General features: G+C 47.5%; 2 long non-coding RNA genes across 2 annotated transcripts; both read right to left on the minus strand.

Moving 5' to 3' along the window:
* Positions 1–236: 236 nt before the first annotated feature.
* LOC311329348 lies at positions 237–916 on the minus strand. Its single transcript, XR_014631306.1, has 3 exons — positions 837–916; positions 582–705; positions 237–440 (listed from the first exon to the last, which is right to left on the minus strand). It is a non-coding gene; the product is annotated as an uncharacterized lncRNA (long non-coding RNA).
* Positions 917–1149: 233 nt separating this feature from the next.
* Positions 1150–3936, minus strand: LOC311329349. The gene is made up of 5 exons (XR_014631307.1): positions 3864–3936; positions 3360–3457; positions 1787–1921; positions 1322–1476; positions 1150–1229 (listed from the first exon to the last, which is right to left on the minus strand). It is a non-coding gene; the product is annotated as an uncharacterized lncRNA (long non-coding RNA).
* Positions 3937–10836: the final 6900 nt, after the last annotated feature.

Genomic DNA, 10836 nt, shown 5'->3' on the forward strand with positions numbered 1-10836 from the left:
CAGGAGAGTGAAGTCTTGCTCCACCTTTAAGAAAGATGACATTAAATTGCTGTGTAGTAGTTTCGGTTTGTGATGAGGTTGGCTCCCTTCCCCCTCACCCTCTGTACCCCCCTCACTTTATTTTAAGCATTTTCCGTATCATGAAAAACGCTATAATAAATAATAGGAACTACTTTCAAATGTAGCAGTATTCTAAAGATCGCATTTCAAACGTACCAGCCCTTTTGTATCCAGGAATCTTGGGAAAAGGGAGAGGACATCAACACCTTTGCCTGGGTCATTAACAAGCTTCTGGCGGTGCTGAAAGGTCTCTCTCATCTTCTGGAAAATCAGGGAGTTGTCAGCGGTATGGTTGAGTAAAGACATGGCCTCTTTGCAAGCATCTCCATCAAGTTGCTCTTCCAAGTTGCTCTTCCCAGCCCTCTGGGAAGTTGGGCCTCCTGGATAAAGAAAGAGTAAAAAGTTTAGCACAGGCAGGTGCTGGATTAAAAAAAAACATTGTTCGAAGAGCAGTGGCTTGAAATGTCACTAGATTACATTGAGAAAGGAGCTATTGTGTATGGATTTTCTTCTTCTTATACCTCCTGAAGGAAGGTCAGTAGAGCTGCTTGGCAGTGCAGATGATTGACGATTCTGCCTTCTGCTGACGGTTTTCAGACGCCAAGAAAGGAATCCTGTGTGGCTTGCAGCATCATAGAAGTGTTCCTGAAATGTAAATAAATTAATACATTGTTAAACTTCGCTCATAAGAAGTCAGATAATTCAAACGCCAGTGTGATGCACACAGCTTCATGTCACATCATGCAAGTAGTGTCATGCAAACAATAATGACTTACATATCCTTTCTTTGAATATGGATCCTTGAGGGAAGGGAACAGTGTCACTATACCAAGAGCATAATGTTCTCTGGTTGCTTTGGTGGGGAGGCAACTGAGAGGAGATATTAAATCAAATTTAAAGGGTTAGTTCGCTATTTTGGACATCTAGCCCCATTTCCCACATTCCTAGTATGTACCGCTACAGAGTCAAATTTCACTGAACCTTCTAGTATTGGGTTTTGGTGCAAACAAGAACATGAAGAAACACACATACCCATGAGTATCAGTCATATGAGCCACCAGGATGTTAACCATTCGGCGTCTTGTGCTATCTTTTAAGGTTTCTGTTCTTTGGTACTCCTGTAGTACTTCTTCACCACCAGACTTGCCTCTTAGCACTGCTTCAACCATCTAATGAAAAGCAAAAACAAAACATGGTTAACTTTTCTATGGGCTAAGAATGAAAAAATGTAAAGGAACCCATTAGAATCAAATCTTTATACCCGTTTAGCAGGCATTGCTCCAGGTGTATCCTCAATCCTTTGTCTCTTGCTAGGGACCTCTTCGATTTCAAGGATTGCAGTTGATGCATTTGAGCTGAAGCTTGAGTCAGACATCTCAGACATCTCAGAAGCAGGGGTGCTTGGACCAGAAAATTCTAAAACAGAAAAAATCTTAGCTTAATAATTTGATTCAGTAGTTTGTAGAGTGCTTGAATATACCTAAAAAAGCATAGAGGCACGCACATCCAGACACTGTGGCAGAGTTCTGGACAGAAGACAATTTCAGTAATAAAGTGATGTCGCTCACCAGATCTGAGCTCTCAAAGTGAATATACTGACGCCGAGTCAAAAGGGTAACATTCGGGCAATATGTCAGACAGCCACATAAATTCACGTTGGGAACCCAAATCTGGTGTGCGGACATCACTTCATTCATCCATCATTATATCTGCCTTTAAACCTCACCTTCATCTGAGAAAACTGTCAATACCACATTGCCTTGACCAACGAGGTCACTGAATATCTCATCATCAACTTCTGTCCCTGATGCATCCTTGTATGTAACGTTTGCATCAGGTGGCAGGCAAAATCTCTCGATAACTGGAAAAGATGGGACTAGAGTGAGATTAAACTGAAGATGCTTTTAAGGTCAACACTGTTTCTTGTCTCACAGCAAATGACTATTCACCTTAAATACATCCACCATTATATAATTATTAAACAGACCAAGAGAATTGTCCCTCACAATCTGCTCACACTGATGTGATTTTGACTACTCCCGGCTCCCTGCTGGAGGTTGGCTTGGTGTGTTCTGTGTCCTACAGGTGGTGATTGGAGAGGTTGCGCACCTGTGGAGGACGTGCCATAGCTGTTAAGAGACCAGAGGCGTCACTCACAACAGCCGTTCCCTTTTTTCTCTACGTGTTGTGCCGAATTCTCACTCCCCGCAGATTTCCACTCCCCTCCACTGCACCTGACGTTTCTGGAGGTAGCTTGCGGGGCTAAGGTGCCTGGTGTAGGTGTGTGAGGCGGTAGGGGCATTTCCCGGAGCCACCACGCACCATAGCCCCGCAAGCTACCTCCGGAGGAATCGTGGAGGGGAGTGCAAATCTGCAGGGAGTGAGAATTCGGGACAACACCTTTGCGGAGAAAAGAGCGGACGGCCATTATGAGTGAGGCCTCTGAACTCCCAGTCCTCCCTCTCTTCCCCCTCCAGAGCATTTTGGTTGTTGATTATTTGATTTCACGCCATACAACACCCACACCCACCATACCGTTTTCACTACATCCATGCACTGCTCAACACTACTGATTCTCATTAACACAACTCATCTTTAGTATTTGTAATTGAGCTAAGTATAGGTTAAATAAATATTCTTAAAACGTGCCTTGGTTGTGCGACTCCCCATTTGTTGCGGTCCTGTAACAAGCTGGGCCGTAACAAAGTGGGGAGTCGCACAACCAAGGCAAGTTAAGAATATTTATTTAACCTATACTAAGCTAAATTACAAATACTCAAGATGGCATGTTAATGAGAATCAGTAGCGTTTAGCAGTGCATGGATGTAGTGAAAACAGTATGGTGGGTGTGGGTGTTATATGGTGTGAAATCAAACAAACAATCAAAATGCTCTGGAGGGGGAAGAGAGCGAGGGCTGGGAGTTATGGTCTTTTAACAGTTATGGCACCCCTGCCACAGGTGCAGCTGGTTGCAATCACAGGTGCACAACCTCTCCAATCACCACCAGTAGGACATAGAACACACCAAGCCAACCCCCAACAGGGAGCCAGGAGTCATCACATGATACACTCTTGTCAAATAACTCCAACACTAAAAGCCATTTAAATCAGAAAGTGTTAAAATAACACTGGGAGTTGAAATCACACTGATGTGATCAACTCTTGTCAAAGAACTCCAACGCTAAACAACATTTAAATCAGAATGTGTTGAAATAACACTCTGGGAGTTGAAATCAACTCTGAAATATTTAAACCTGAAACAGCTAGCCTAAACAATGTTTAAAGTTAGCTAACATTACCATTTTCATTGAATTGCTTGAAGTCAAACCGTCCATCTTCAACATCCAACTTCACATACTTCTGACATTGGCCGCACTTCACCTGGACCAGCATTTTCCTCAGAAATGCAAGAAAGTTCGACAAATTAAAATGAATGCTAGCCAAGTTATCTAGACCCAGACACAAGGTCGGAGTGTAGCTAGCTAATCTAGACTGTTACTATGATTACAAACGGATTTTCAGTCTGTTTCTCCAGCCTGGAACAGTTTTATATGGAAAAAGAAACAAGCTGTGTTTTCCATGCAAATTGCTAAATCCATTAAATTGGACTGGAGACATTTGCTAACATTACCTAGCTAACGTTAGCTAGTTAGCTAGCTAGCTCGCTCAGCTAAGTTAATTAATTCTGGTCGATGACCTGGGCCAATTAACAACGTTGTAAAGTATAGCACCCCATAGATGTTTCATTGTATTGTAACCTACACAAAGCACCAAATTATAATTGTTTTAATAAGTTAACTCACCGGTAATTGCACTTCCACGACGTTAGCGGTTGCACCATGCATGGAAGATGAAAATGGCTCAAGCACGAACTGAAGTGAAAGAAAGGCGCGTGCTGTTGAACAGTTGGGTACACCACGTGATCAACTCTGTCCAATCAGAATAACACCCTGGGAGTCGAGGTCAACTCATAACCACTCAATTACATCTCCATGGAGTTGAAATCACACTGATATGATCAACTCTGTCAAATAACTCCAACACTAAAATACATTTAAATCAGAAAGTGTTAAAGTAACACTCTGTGAGTTGAAATCACACTGATGTGATCAACTCTGTCAAATAACTCCCACACTAAAAGACATTTAAATCAGAAAGTGTTAAAGTAACACTCTGTGAGTTGAAATCACACTGATGTGATCAACTCTGTCAAATAACTCCAACAATAAACACCATTTAAATCAGAATGTGTTGAAATAACACTCTGGGAGTTTAAATCAACTCTGAAATATTCAACCCTGGAATTTCAACACTCCAGTTTTTGCTGTGTATACAAGTACTTTACAATACAGCACAATAGACCTATACCTAGCAGCACATTAGGCCTATATTTAGATATACAGGACTTTCCAACACAGCACGGTAGGCCTAGCTGGATAACACTTTACCAAACAGAAACCAAAAGAATCAAGTATTATTATTATTATTATTATTGTTATTATATTTATCTGCCCCAGTCTGACTAAAGTCCTATAAAGCAACTGGTTATTCACCAGATCACTGATGAAGAGGAGGTTCACCCAGGATCTCATATTACCCAGAGCCATCACTGCTAGTCCTCTAATCAACAAGTATCAACACATAATTTATATGACAACTTGGTTAAACAAAGCTCAGAGAGCAATATGTACTCTATTCTGTCTTCAATTGGGGGTGTTTTTGTCAAAGAATGAATACAGAATAATTGTAGAAAATTCTTACTCTAAAGTTTATCCCCATTATGGACTTACTTGTTTTCTCTAAGTCAGTGTCTCAAATCCAGAAGTCACTAGCTACTCTGATGAGGTGGAATGGATCACTGAATGTTTAAGTGTCTGCGTCAGCAACGTCTACTATGACATCATAAAAGCAATGGGAGATGTAACGTGGCGAGGCGCCCTCTAGTGGTTTTGATAGGGGTGTGGAAGTGTTGGAGTCGGACTGATGAGTGCATTTTTGAAATAGGATATCTACATTAGGTAAACACGGGTGTAATTAATAAAAAGGCGAGGTTGCTGCGAGTGGTTGCTAAGCAAAGCGTTCACTAAGTGTAGTCACAAGCACCAACCCCCTCTCCCCCCACCGGGACGGCTCCCTCTCTCCTCCCCGATAAGTAGATTTGGGTAGCGTTCTTTGAGCGCGAAGGACGACCGAGAGGCGAGATTAGCGTTCGTTCAAGTAATAATAAAAAAAAGAGTCCCATGGCCATTGAATTGGTAGTAGCCTAGGCTATTTTGAGGTTGGTCATTTCTCCGAGTGAGAATTGTGAAGCGTGGCGAGTGACTGTGAGAATAGGCTGTGTAGAGATGTGGTTTATATGAATATACTTAGTGTTATGTGTTTTTCCTGTTGTTGATTGGACATGTGTTTTTATGTGCTCCGCCCACGTTAACATGAGTGACAGTCAGCCAACCAGTGAAGTGACTGCCAGAGAAACGCCTGTGTACGTGCAGGAGAGAGAAAAGATATAAGAAAGCGAGAGGACAACGGTGGTGTGGCGGGAAGAGAAAATGATGCTGGTCGTTCAGGACGGACTGCGACTGACGACGTTTCCGTGGATCTTGACAAAAAGATCTGCGAGTAGTGGACAGTGAATGAATAAAAGTGCTAAGTTAGGCTCCAGTGGCCTTCGAGAAGAAGACGTTTAAAACCGAGACCGTCGATGTGTAAAGTGAATTAGCTAGCGTGCGCACAGCACTAGGTTAGCCAGTTGCAGTGTTGTGAGCTAGCTTTTTGTGTTGTGACTAGTTTGCGTCGTGTCGGCACACTTTCTGGAGAGGGACGTCCTCAAGGATCCCTGCTACAGCTCTGCATCCCCTCACTACGGCTTGGCTCCGGCTGGGCAACCCCCGGATCAACATCGCAACCTGTCTTCTGGGACGCAGGTGAATTCTGTCCGTTAGCCCACTAGTGGGCACTTCTCCTCTGACTAGCCAGGCAGTGCACATTCTAGACGGAGACCGTTCTTGTGAACGCGGGACCATTCAGCAACGTTCGCATTGGAACTCAACTGTTCGGATCGTTTAGAATTCCAGTGACTTTTTCTGTATGCGTTTGTGTGCATCGCGGGACCATTCAGCAACGTTCGCATTGGAACTGAACTGTTCGGATTGTTTAGAGTTCCAGTGACTTTTTCTGTATGCGTGTGTGTGCATCGCGGGACTATTCAGCCGTGTTCGTACGGAAAGTGTGGGTTATTACTGAATTTCACTGAAGTGCTGTGTGTATGGGTATCTCTCTCATTGACTGTTGATGTCATTTTGAGTTCATGTCAGTGTTCTTTTGTATGGACCGGTCCTGATAGGGTTAAGAGGGTCATTTTCATAAACTTTAACATTAGTATTTTTTTGGTATTCTTGGTATTCTAATAAATAGTATTAATTTTATTACAAGCCAGTAGCGGGGGAATTCTTTCCTTCTTTTTTATATGAGAGTGGGCATTAGAGGCCCGGGTCACTAAGTAATTGGTCTATAAGGCTCACTGGGTGTGGGGGTGTACTCTTATTATAGCCTGGTGGTTCAGTGTGGAAAGGAACAGTTGGGTCAGACTTAGGGTCAGCTTATGCTGCTCACACACCTCAGGTTAGACTGAGTTTAGCAGAAATTGTAGGGCTCAGCACAAATCATCCACACCCGAAGCGCAGTAGTGAAGAGACATTAAAGGCTGGGGATACAGAGACCTGGATCCTGCGCTCTCCAGTCACCCGGTGAGTCCTGCAGTCACACCCCACTACGCGGGCAAGGCCTGTCCGCTACATTTGGCGTCATGAACAGGATCAATTCCTGCACAGAAACCCTGTGAGTGTATTGCGCACAGAGAAAGTATTCAACATGGAGCAGCTACAAGCGCAGTTCGACGCCCTAAAAAGTAAGCTCACGGAACAGGAGGCTCGTATGGAAGAGCAGTCTGCATTCTTTGAGCAGGCACGGAGTGATCAGAGAGACACTCTTGCTCTGGCAAGGGGGGTCCTGGAGCAAGCCGCTGGTGCAAGGAGTGCACCCACGCTGTATGTACAGCGAGACCGGAAATACCCTGATTTTAGTGGGGGTCAAGAAAGAGGGGAACTGTGTGTCGAAGACTGGGTTGCCTCCATGAAGTCAGGTTTCAGAGTAGGCCGCGTGCCGGAGGAAGACCAGGTTGAACTTCTGAAGGAGCATCTAAAGGGAGAAGCGAGACTGACAGTGAGATTTGTCCTGGAGGGACATGCTGCAGATACACAGGCGGTCTTTAAGGTCCTGGAGGAGACTTATGGAGACAAGGCTCCGATCGGCACACGTCTCAAGGAATTCTACGAGCGTCATCAAGCCTCCGGGGAGAAAACCAGAGTGTTCGCCTATGATCTACAGGAGAAGCTCCGCCGCCTAAAGCAACGTGATCCTGACCGCGTCCCCAATGCAGATTCTTTACTGAAAGAGCAGTTTGTACTGGGATTGAGGGATGACTCTCTGCGCCGCGAGATGAAGCGCGGGCGAAGGCTGAGCCAGGGCTGATGTTCATCCAGCTAATGCAGGCAGCGATCGACTGGTCGGAGGAGGAGGAATCCTCTCCCACCGCTGCTTCCGAGGGGCCCTGGCCGTGGGGCTGTTCATGCTGCGGCTGCAGAAGACATGACCCCCGCGTCGGCCATACAAGCACTTCAAGAATCAGTGAGGCAGTTAGCAGCTCGACAAGAGGAGCTGTTCCAGGCATTACAGAGGACTGAACGTCGCGACAGCCCCAGCAGTGGTCAGCGCAGGCCGCCGCGACGAGACGACAGAGGGCAATTGATCTGCTACTCCTGCCAACAGCCCGGTCACATCAGCCGTAACTGTCCCAGTGTGAAGGACAAGCCACGTCAAACCAATACGATCAGGTCTGATGCTCAGGAACTGGAGCTGCTTGAGACAGATGTGCAGGCCAGCGTTAGGACCGCTGCTGTAGAGCGGGCCACGTCTACATTGTCCGTGTTGGATGAGTTTGGTCGGGAGTCAGGTGGCACCTTTGGCAGCTGTTTCACACTGGATGTTTTAATCGATGGGGTGAGCACATGTTGTTTGGTGGATACCGGTTCTGAGGTGACAACCATGTCTGAAGCCCACTTCCGGAAACAATATGAGGGAACGGAGCTATCCTCAGCGAGATGGGTTAAACTTACAGCCACGAATGGGCTGAGTATCCCAGTTGTTGGGTGCCTCTATGCAGATGTGGAGTGTCTAGGGATGAAACTGCCAGGAAAATGTGTGTTTGTCTTGAAGGACAGCAACGGTGGCAGCGAAGAGAAGAGTACGGTGCCCGGGATCCTGGGGATGAATGTACTTGGTAACCTCCACAGTCTATTCTCTGGCTTCGACGGCATGCAGAAGATGGGCCAGCACAAACCGGCCGCCGCGACACAGAAGATTCGCCGCATTTTTGCTGAGATCGGCAGAGAAGAGCAGTACGGTGGTCCCACTGGCAAGATCGGCTATATCAAAGTAGCAGGGCGACGTCCAGTAGTCATTCCTCCACATAGTGAAGTGGTCATTGAAGGGCGCTGCAGGGTGCCCCCACGGGCAAGCAGCCAGGTCCTGGTCGAGGCGACACCGACTTCCAACCTGCCCTGTGGCCTGCTAGTCGCCAACGTCCTGACACACTCCACCAACGGGAAGGTGCCAGTCAGGCTGCTAAACTCAAGTGGAGTGCCCGTCACACTGCGCCCCAGGGCGAGGCTGGGTGAAATGAGTAAGCCGAGTAAAGTACTACTAAAAGAGATGGTGGCGTTCGAAGAAGCCACTGGTGAGCTGCGAGTCAGGATGCTGGAACGGGGGAAGGAGCCTGTGTCAAAGCTCATGGGACCGTTATCTATCCCAGTTCAGGCAAACCTCCAAGACCTCGATGCAGTGCAAGTGGGGCAGCTAAACAGACTTCTAGAAAAGCACCATGCTGTGTTCTCACAGGACGACAGTGATTTTGGGTACACCACCACAGTCACCCACCGTATCCCCACTGACAACACAAAACCCATCAAGCAAAGACATCGGCGGGTGCCCCCTCATGTGTTTCAAGAGTTTAAGCAGCATGTCCAGGATCTGGTCACGCAGGGGGTACTTAGAGAGAGCTGCAGCCCCTGGGCATCACCGGCTGTGATTGTGATCAAAAAGGATGGGTCAGTGCGTTTCTGCTGTGACTACCGCAGACTGAACAGCGTAACGCACCGTGATGCATACCCTCTCCCAAGAGTGGAAGAGTCTCTGGATGCTCTGGGCCAGGCCAAGCTTTTCTCATCTCTGGACTTGACCGCAGGATACTTCCAGGTGGCCGTGGAGAAGCAAGACCAGGAGAAGACTGCCGTCACAACACCGTTCGGACTATACGAGTGGGCCCGCATGCCCTTCGGGTTGTGCAATGCCCCCGCAACGTTTCAGCGACTAATGGAGGTAGTGCTGGGGGACCTTGCATTTGACGTATTGCTGGTGTACCTAGATGACATTCTAGTCTTCTCTAGCAACTTCGACAGCCACTGTGAGAGGCTGGACATGGTGCTCACGCGCCTGGGGGAACATGGCCTAAAACTCAAGCCCCGGAAATGCTTCCTTTTCAAGACAGAGGTTAAGTTTCTCGGGCACATCGTGTCGGCCGCTGGAGTACAGGTGGATGTGGAGAAGCTGAAGGCGCTGGAGGACTGGCCTGTGCCCCGCACCGTGAAGGAGGTCAGACAGGTGGTGGGCTTCATGTCCTACTACCGGCGCTTCGTACCGCACTTTGCTCAATTGGCTTGCCCACTGCACGCCTTTTTGGGAAAAGCTAAGAGGAAAGGGGCCACTGGGTCCCAGCCCATGCCGTTTGTGTGGAGTGAGGACTGCCATGCTGCATTCAACCAGTTAAGGAAGTGTCTGATGTCTCCGCCTGTGCTAGCGTACCCTGACTTCCGACGCCCCTTTGTCATGACAACAGATGCAAGCAACCTTGGACTAGGAGCAGTGCTGAGTCAACAGCAAGATGGGGTGGAGCGTGTGGTAGCCTTCGCCAGCAGGGGTTTGCGTGGGTCCGAACGTAATGACAAGAACTACAGTGCGTTCAAGCTTGAACTCCTGGCCCTTAAGTGGGCAGTTACTGAAAAGTTCAGAGACCTCTTGCTCTACTCAAAGTTCACTGTCATCACTGATCACAACCCCCTGCGCTATTTGGAAACTGCTAACCTTGGAGCGGTGGAACAGAGATGGGTTACACAGCTTGCGGAGTATAACTTTGAGGTCCACTACAAACCTGGAAGGCTGAACCAGAATGCTGACGTGTTGTCACGCATCCCAGTGGGGCAGGAGCCGGAGACAGAGGATGTTGAGAAGGACTTCCTAGTAATAAAAGAGGATGAGGTCCGTGCCAGTCTCTGGCCCGCGCAGATGGTTGAGGAGGATAAGGGGCCTATCGTCACTGCAACGCAGGCCACTGTGCGAGGTAACCTCTGCGGCCATAGCTGGGATGAGTTTCAGCAACTCCAAATCAAGGACCCTGACGTGGGCCCGATATTAGAAGCGGTGAGACGGGGTACCCCCCCTACTATGTTGCAGCTCCGAGAAATGAGTTTGCTCCAGCGGAGGCTGTATGGGCAATGGAGACGGCTGCAGTTGCAGAAGGGTGTCCTGTTCCGGTACCTGCGTGACCCCCGTGATGGTGAAGAAGTGCGACAGTTGGTTGTACCAGCAGCGCTACAGCGGTATATCTATGAAACCCAACACGACCACAGTGGTCACTTCAGTGAAAGGAGTACCTTACAGCTG

The sequence above is a fragment of the Borostomias antarcticus genome, assembly GCF_949987555.1.
Source record: "Borostomias antarcticus genome assembly, contig: scaffold_41, whole genome shotgun sequence".
In the NCBI taxonomy this organism is placed as follows: domain Eukaryota; kingdom Metazoa; phylum Chordata; class Actinopteri; order Stomiiformes; family Stomiidae; genus Borostomias; species Borostomias antarcticus.